Raw genomic sequence first — 8,080 nt, forward strand, 5'->3', positions numbered from 1 at the left:
AAATTATATAGATAGGTAGTTTCAGGGATTTGGCTTTGTCCAATTGTTGATTGATTTGGGGCTGAATTTGAAAACTTGAACTGTCAGCTTTCATTGCTCCACTTTTACCCTTCCTCTCAAATTTGAGGGATATATAGGGTGATATTGATGAAAACTGAATGTTGAAAACAAAACATTAGAGAAATTTCTAAAAGAATTTCATGTGCAGAGTTTAGGAACCTTTAAAAAATATTTTATTATTTATTTTATGTGTATTAGTGTATTGCCTGCATGTATGTAAGTTCACTCTTGTTGTGCGGTACCTTCAGAGGTCACAAGAGGGTGTCAGATCCCCTGGAACTGGAGTTACCAACAGTTGTTAGCCACCATATGGGTACTGGGAATCAAAACAGGGTCCTCTGCATGAGCAGCCAGTGAATGCTCTTAACCACTAAGCCCTCTCTCCAGCCCCAAATAATTAAGAAGTCTTTAAAGGCCTACTGTATCTAGTAAAGGTTAGAATCTAAGTGCAGAATAGGTTCTAGCAAGATTTTTTTTTTTGTATGTGATGATTGTAGCTATGTTCTTTAAGTATAATAAAGTGCTTACTTAGGCAGCATATGTACTAAAACATTAGAATGATACAGAGATTAGCATGGCCCTGCACAAGGATGGCACACAGATTTGTGAAAAAATTAGTGCTAGAATTGTACAAATTTTTAAAAAATGTATTAGTCTTTGGAGGTTCCTTTGCTGTAAGATTTTCCTTTGTTTTTTGATTGGATTAGAATTCATTCAGTTGTAATTAATATAAGCAGAAAATGATTGAAGTTAAGTACATGGTGTTTAAATAGGGTGGGTTGCTATTAATTAGCGTTAGATATGTCAAAGAAGTATTTATAAACAATGATCTGTGGAGTGTGTCACTTTGGTACCTAGTTGTTATCTTAACACCACAGTGATAGGAATAATAAAATAATAAAGAGAAAATAATGGGAGTAAAGATACAGTGAACTTTGAATACAATTATGTTAACTTGTAATTGCCATGTAAATATAAATAACAAGGAATGGGTATCTTAAGCAATTAGAAAACATCCACTATCTAAACTTGTAGGTACATTTTGGGAACCAAAACAAATGATAAGTAAAACCAAGAAACTTAATTACAATTTTTTAACCTTTTTTTTTTCTTTTTGAAAATTTCCAGGTGATCTTGTGTGTTTCTTCTAGTTCCTGTACATTTTAAAATATTTCTTTTTTGAATGAAAACTTTTGTTGCTAATTAGTATTGGGAAACTGGACTGTTTTCTGCAGCAGAAATTGAATATATGCCTAGCCAAACTGAATTCTGAGAAAAATGAATAGTAATTGTCAATGGAAAGTACTTTACATATATTTTTTCTGGCCAATTCTATTTTATTTTTAGATGGTAGTTCTGGGAAATATTAAGAATTTGAAGTCAATTTCCCTGGGAGCAATTATTTAATTTTCTTTGGGTTCAGAGAACATATACTATATTAAAAAATAAAAGTGTTACCTCAAAAAAGCCTTGTTTTGAGATATAACAGTTTGTAAAAGTTTTCTGTTTTTCTTACACTCCTTATAATTGCCAAGAAATACAAGAATTAAAAGAAGTATTTTATTTTGCATATACATATATTTATACTCCAAAGTAATTTATATATGTATTAGATTTTGTTTAAGTTGTGAAATAGAAAACTTTGTAAGAATACATGTTGCTGTGTGAAAGAATGTAAAGTTAAAACATGTTGGCATACTCCTAGTTTCTCAGAACAAGAAAATGACTAATCTAAATTTCATTTCAGAGTAAAAACCAAGACAAGCCACATAAAAGCAACCTAAAAATTAAACTGTCATCTATTATTTGTTTTAAAACTATGGAATAATATATCTGAGGAAGATTACTCTCAAAATTGTTTTTCTCAATTTCAAGTAAGTAATTTATTTTGGTTAATATATTGGGGGTGAAAGGGGTGGGGTGAACCGTGGCATTGAAGTTGGTACTCATCCTTAACAGTGACAACTCGTTATTGAGCTCGTTTAGCCTCTGATTCCTTTGACCACTCCCTAAAGTTTGTCTCCTTGGTTTCATAAGGCCCAGCCCTTTTCCATAAGGCTTACTTATTAAAGTACTTACTGCATTGAGTATTGTTTGTAGAAATAGTCATATGGTACTAACCTCAGGTATCCCCTCACCCCCAATACTTCTCCTTCCTATTGCCTTCAGGATATGCTAACATACTCTGGCCAAGTAACTTCTATGTGCCTTAATTTTCTTCACTGTGAAATGAGTTTTAACACTTTCTACCTCACAGGATTACTATGACTGAGTAAAATAACCAACAAATGTCTGCCACATATAGTAGCATAAATGTTCTTATTTTTTAACACTTCTATCTATAGACTCTGCCTTGTTACCTTACATGAACTAAGTGCCTTTTTAAAATGTTTGAATTGAAATTAAAAATGTAGTTTATGTAGTGTTTATGTATTCCTCACATTTGTATAAAGTACATTACCTGAACATTGTGGGGTAAGGCTTTTTATAACTGGTTAGTGACTCATGTCTACAGGTGAGATAATTGCCTCTTTAAAACACTTTTTAAAAAATTGGCCAAGTTTTATATCACCTTATCTAGGCTCTATATAGGCAGGGAAATTTTCAGTTCTGATCCAGTTCCTTGAAAAGTGGCAGTGATAAACCATTGATCAAGGAGTAACTATAGTTATTTGTAATCTAGGCATAACTTTTTAAAAACTATTGCTGTATATTGACAGGGAAATGTCCAGATCTGATCTTTGCTTGTAAAATAGCAGTGATTCGCCATTGATCAAGGAGTAACTATGGCTTTCCAGTACTGAAGATCAGGATAAATGTATTTGTTTGGGAGGAGCCTTATCTTCCAAAGACGTACGCTTGTGTGTGTGTGTTAGAGCATTTTGAAAGCATATGCCAAATGTCACAATAAAGGGGTCAATTGCTATGCTTGTTTTTGCTTTTTGTGAATTTAGTCTTAAAATTTTTTTTTTTTATATTTAATGTGTATGAGTGTATTGCCTGCATGTGTATAAGGCATGCTTGTTGTGCAGTGCCTGCGGAGGTCAGAGGAGGGTGTTAGATTCCCTGGAACTAGAGTTACAGGCAGTTGTTAGCTACCACATGGGTACTGGGAATCAAACCTAGGTCAGTGCTCTTAACAGCTGAGCCATTTCTCCAGTCCCCGCTTTTCGTGAATTTAATGCACATAAAAATGAAGCCTCTGGTTTTCAAACCCATTTAAGATTGTGGACTATAGGCCAAATGATTCATTGTTCCACAGAGCTTCAACTGGCTACACCATAACCCCAGCTGGCCTGGAACTTGCTGTGTAGACCAGGTTGGCTTTGATGTCACAGAGATAAGCCGGCCTCTGTTTCCTGAGTGTGTGTGCCACCACACCCAGCTGTCCCAGGGTTTTAAAACAAATGATGTCTTTTAATTTTTTTTTTTCAAAGTCAGAAAGACATTCAAGTTAATTTTGATATATCACATTTTGGCTGATTAAGCTTAAAGTTTTTAAAATAGACACTATATGTTAGACACTTTAATTTTGTATCATTTATAACAAGAGTGGACCATTTATCAGTCTTTACAATGTATCTTGATCCAAGTGATTGAGGCTTTCCAACTATAAAAAAAAATGCTATTTTCTCCAGTTTACACTTGAGGAAATGAAGTATGGAGAGGCTAATTAGCTTTCACATAAGTTATATCACCTGTAATTGCTTACCTGATAGCGTGTGAGACTTAAATGAGAGTATATGTCTCAGGCTCTTATTCATCTAAATAAAAAAAACAGAAAAGCAAAGTCTGAGATTTCTCAGAGTACAGTAATGGCCATTTATTGATTTGTGGCAGTTTACCATGACCATATTCTTAGTCACTGTTTTTGTGATAGTACCTAAGTTGTCCATACTGACCCATTTTTTCCCTAAGCAATGTTAATGTCTATTGTCAGCTTCCTGCTCTCATTCAGACTGAATTATTTTGTGTATGTGTATTTATAAGGTAATTGGTCTTTACTTTGAAACAGACAATACCTTTATAAATTTAGTATAATTAAGCAAATAGTATGTGAATCTACAGTCAGTCCTTTAGATTTGTAGGTTCTGTATCCAAAGATTCAACCAACCTCAGTTGGAAAGTATTTGAGGGAAAAAAAACCCCGATTGCATTGGTGCTGTATATGTACAGACTTGTTTTTTTCTTGTTACTGTTTTCTTAATAATAGAGCATAGCAACTCTTTACGTAGCATTTATATTGTATTTGATATTATAAGTAACCTAGAGATTATTTTAAATACATGGGATGATATAAATAGGATATGTGCAAATACTACTCCATTTTATGTAAAAAAACTTGAGTGTCTGAGGTAGAAGGATGGCGATCCTGGAATCAGTTCCCCATAGATACTGGGAATAACTGTTTGTACTGTGAAATTTAAAAAACAGAAAAGATAACACAAAAATTTCTTTGACCACCAATCTTATTTTCCTGCCGCCTTTTATAAACTGATGTACAACAAGCCTCTCCAAAGCTTATTGTTGTATAGCAGTAGCTATATTAACCTATGATTCTGGGCTTCACTTAGTTAAGCATCTCTGTTACTGCTTCTCTGTGGGCTTGTTTATATGCTTGTCATCAGCCTGGGAGGTGGTTGGACTAGCATAATTTTACATGTAGGTCTAGAATTTGGTAATGGCTGTTAGCTACCGTAATATAAGGCCCTGTGTCTCCAGCCGGCTAGCCATGACTCTTATCACCTGAAGGTAATACCAGAGTTTATAGGAACAGCAAGTGAAAGAAAGCCTCATAAGTTATCTCATTTCATGGGCCAAAAAAATCACATTGTATGGAAGGAGTTTGTTAAGGGTATAGGGCTAATTAGGGGTCATTGTTATTATAATCTATACTACTGTTGCTGACTCATTTTTCCAAAGGACACATTTGCCAGTATGACATTGCTCCTTTGTTAAATAAGTGATACTTTTTATTGTTTTGTTTTAATGATGCTAGAAATTAAACTCTGTATGTGTTAGACAGATGTTCTATTACTGAGTTATACCACCAGCCAGAGATATTTATATAAACAATATATTTGATGATTCAGATAAATTTAGTTAATTCAAGGAATTAACTTATTTGTTTTTATTCTATTCCTATCTTTCCCTGTCCCAGTCACCCAACATACATTTAGGGAATAGCCACTAAATGTACAGTGAGGTATTATGAGAAAGTAGTAGTGGAATAAGACTATTTATTGTATTCATCATTCAAGTTTCTTAAAGTTATCTCCCTCTCTGCTTCTTTATGTAAAGAAAATTCTACAAAAGTAGATCTGGTATGCTGCATTTAAAAAAAAGCTTTACAAGGAGTTCTTCAAAGATGAAAATTTTAATAGATAGGTTGTTTAGTCTGTACCATGACCAGAAATGAAATTTCTCCAATGTGTTCAAGATTATGTTCTCACCAGGTATGGTGGCATACACCTTTATTTCGAGCACTCAGGAGGCAGAGGCAGGCAGATCTCTGGAGATCAAGGCCAACTAGGGCTACATAGTGAGACTGTGTTTCAAAAAAAAAACGTAAAGATAAAAAAGATTGTTCTCAAGTGTTTATCATCACTCTGATGGGTAAAAATACAAATCCCAGGGCAGTGTTAATTGACACTTTTTTTTTTCTTTTTAAGGACAGTCTCCCTAGAAGCTCCAGGTGACCTGGAAATTGCTATGTATACCAGACTGGGCATAATCTCACAGGGATTCCCCCTATCTCTTTGCCTCCTGAGTGCTGAGCCTAAACACATGCACCACCACCAGACCTGCCAAAAAGTTTTTTTTTTTTTTTTTTTGGATTGTGTGTGTGCACAGTTTTTATGTGGATGCATGTGCCACAGCATGCATGTGGAGATTAGAGGGCAAACTTGTGAAGCCAGGTCTCCTTTTTCACCTGTACATGAGTTCCATGGATCCAACTCAGGTCACCAGATTGCAGGGCAAGTTCCTTTTTAAACTGCTGAGCTGTTTCCTGACCATGTTCTTTTAATATAGTAAGATCATCTTTCCATATGCTTGAGATTTACCCCTCCTCCTCCTCCATTTAAACAGATAGATAGGATCTCATGTAGCCTCAGCTGGCATAGAATTCACTTTTTTTTTAGCTGAGAATGACTTTGAACTTGATCCTCCTGCGCACAGATACACCCCCCACCGTGCTAGGATTATAGGCGTGTACCACTATGCCTGGTTTATCTGGTGCTAGAGATCAAACCTAGAGCTTCATGAATGCTAAGCAAACACTACCAAACGGAGCTGCATCCCCAGTCCATGTTTCTTTTCAATTCAGTTTTTTAACATTTATTTTATTTTTATGTGTATGAGTGTTCTGCTCGCATGTTTATAAGTGCACCATGTGCATGGTGTGCTTGTGGAAGCCAGAAGAGGGATCCCCTGGAACTGGAGTTTGGGATAGTTGTTAATCACTATTTGGGTACTGAGACCCAAACCCCAGGCCTCTGCAAGAATAGCAAATCATTTTTCTTAACTGCCGAGTCATTTTTCTAGCCCCCATATGTTTCTTTTTAAATATACTATTTATCTTTTATTCATCCTGTTGGGAGTCTTGGTATTTGATCATTGATTTTGAGATGTTCCTCATATATTAGGAAAAAATGGCCTGTATCTATGAATTGAGTTACTCTTATGGTAAATGCTTTGTATTTAAATAATGGGTTTTTTTTTCATTTTATAAAAATTTTTGTATCTTAAATGAACTTTTTGGACCACATTTAGATAAGCTTACTAAATTTTCATACTAGGGACAAGAATGGCAAGAAAAGATTCAGCTTATTTAGAGAGCTCATCGTTAAAACTGTGATTTAAAATTAACAAAAATATCCTATCTTTGAATTTTTTTTCCTTTTTCTAGATTTGTTTCTATCATAAGACCAGTCTTTTTGACATTGCAATGAAGAAATAGGATCATCCTTCTTCAAAGGGCTATTTTCAGATGATCAGATTGTATAGCATAGATAGAAAATAAATTGCTAAGACTATTGTTTTGAGTCTTGCCTATTTCACATTATATGATAGTGATATGTTTAAGACATACATAGTAGTATTAGTAGTTCAAATATTCCTTTATCTTTTCAACCAGCCCAGCCAACACTATTAGTGACTAGATTGTTAGACTAGATTGTTTATGTGTTCATTGATCACATAAAAGAAAGACAGAGAAATAAAACGTAGCTTTTTTTGGAAAAAGCAATAATGCTACCCACTACCAAATAATAGCCCAAGTGTTATATGTGATTGCAGGGAGCGATGGAAGTAGGTGGCAGACACATCTGTCACCTCTCATATTTGAAATACTTGACTTTATCCCTTGACTTTGTTATAAAAAGAGATCAAAGCTGTAAGACTAAAAAGATTAGTGTGTTTTTAGTAATTTAATGTAGTTTTAAACATTTTTAAAGTTGCCAAACCTTTTCTCCATAGACAGTTTCACCAAGCAACATAAAAAAATATCAAAACCAAATAATTCTTAGGTGTAGAGTAGGACATGGTTGAAAGCCAGTATTTGGTATGTTTTACATAGTTATTTAAAATTTCAAAGTTATTGAGGTCTTTTTTAGGGTTTGTTATTATCAATATCTTTATAAACATTTCACTGAAATTTGAAGTGAATTTTTCAATCATTGGATGCAGATTATTAACAATTCTTTTGAAAAATTTAAAAACATTTTTGAAGTTGTATAGCTCACAATGTATTCATTTAGTACAGTAATTTAACTTCTCAAAAGGCTCATATTAAACCTGGGATACCTTGCAACATAAAACTTCTTAAAGAAAATACATTTGTTTTCAAACTCTGTATTCTCTATACTTATTGTTATCTGTCATGAGCTGAGTTTGTTTCCCACTTTTGTTTTGTTCTGCTTTGTATCCCTAATAGTTTTACTTTATATATGCTGTTTGGCACAAAAAGCTTCATGACTTTTTTATAGCAGTGCTACAGACTGTAAGAATTACTTTTTTT

The 8,080-nt window shown here is 34.0% G+C and overlaps 1 protein-coding gene and 1 pseudogene across 2 annotated transcripts in view; both read left to right on the top strand.

The window, feature by feature from the left end:
• The window catches only part of Rev3l (REV3 like, DNA directed polymerase zeta catalytic subunit), a 171,754-nt gene that overhangs the window by 9,369 nt on the left and 154,305 nt on the right, over positions 1-8,080 (top strand). The window contains exon 2 of one of the 2 annotated variants that reach the window (XM_029555725.1): positions 1,808-1,934. The exons of the other annotated variant lie outside the window; for it this stretch is intronic. The gene's annotated coding sequence lies outside the window, so the exon portion shown is untranslated. The remainder of the gene's footprint in view (positions 1-1,807; positions 1,935-8,080) is intronic. 2 annotated transcript variants of the gene reach the window in all.
• On the top strand, positions 581-700 carry LOC115067592 (annotated as a pseudogene).

The sequence above is a fragment of the Nannospalax galili genome, unplaced genomic scaffold (assembly GCF_000622305.1).
Source record: "Nannospalax galili isolate Female #2095 unplaced genomic scaffold, S.galili_v1.0 scaffold646, whole genome shotgun sequence".
In the NCBI taxonomy this organism is placed as follows: Eukaryota; Metazoa; Chordata; class Mammalia; order Rodentia; family Spalacidae; genus Nannospalax; species Nannospalax galili.